Source organism: Galeopterus variegatus, unplaced genomic scaffold (genome assembly GCF_000696425.1).
Source record: "Galeopterus variegatus unplaced genomic scaffold, G_variegatus-3.0.2 Scaffold10944, whole genome shotgun sequence".
NCBI lineage: Eukaryota > Metazoa > Chordata > Mammalia > Dermoptera > Cynocephalidae > Galeopterus > Galeopterus variegatus.
This window is the reverse complement of record NW_007737055.1, coordinates 29,341-30,168: the sequence shown is the minus strand read 5'-3', so window position 1 is coordinate 30,168 and position 828 is coordinate 29,341. Positions and strand designations below refer to the sequence as shown.

The following is an 828-nucleotide window of genomic DNA, read 5'->3' as shown; positions in this document are numbered from 1 at the left end:
ACTGGGTCTCTAGCAAAATTTTGTCAAAGGTAAAATCCCTTCCTTAATATACAAAATTACTGTTTTTCACCATGAATTTACCATTTTTTTTTCCCAGCATGGACCTGGGTTTGGTATTAAACAGGAAAGCTGGTACTCACAGTGTATTTGTTCAAACTGATAGATTTCCATTCTCCAGAATATAGATATTATCTGAAATGCAATAACCTTTATATTCTTTCCACATCAACCATAAAGTGCAAGACACTATTTTAGGCAACACAAGGAGTGAGAAGTCCTTACTGTGAGTCCTAGATTGTGAGTCTTAAATGTAGGTTCCCTCTTCTAGTCCAGCTCCTCAGAGAAGTCCCAACAGCTGTGAGCAGGGGTCGGTGTCCCGTCTCACAGCCTCCAGCGTTGCTGTTCGGTCCTTTCACAGTGGGGGTGTCCGAGCTTCATGAGTGGGGTTTCTTTGTTGAAAGTTAGGAAACCCTGCTTGGGAGAGGGAATGGGAAGAAGAGGGGGAAAGCCTATACATGATTCAACTAGGAATTAAGTGGTCTGCAGTTCTCTTGTCTGCAAAACGGCAGGTAAGTCTAAGTATTGCCCAGTGTTAGAGCTGCTGCTGTACTTGGTTTGCTGAGAAGTACTAGCAAATGGTGGTTCTGGAGCTTGTCCTGCCATTTTTCGCTCAGGGCCATGGGTATTGTAGCATAGGTTAGCAACATCAGGACATTTCCACATGCTTTTATGGAATCCAGTTGACCAATTGGTTTATAACTTTGTTTCCTTTTTTTTTTTTGGAACAGAGAAAAATCTTTGCCGGAAGTGCAGTGAAAACTGCAAGAC

The 828-nt window shown here is 42.4% G+C and overlaps 1 protein-coding gene across 1 annotated transcript in view; it reads left to right on the top strand.

Moving 5' to 3' along the window:
* The window catches only part of LOC103610329 (proprotein convertase subtilisin/kexin type 5-like), a gene marked incomplete at its 5' end in the record, with an annotated part of 39,143 nt that overhangs the window by 26,544 nt on the left and 11,771 nt on the right, over positions 1–828 (top strand). The gene's annotated exons all lie outside the window — the stretch shown is intronic.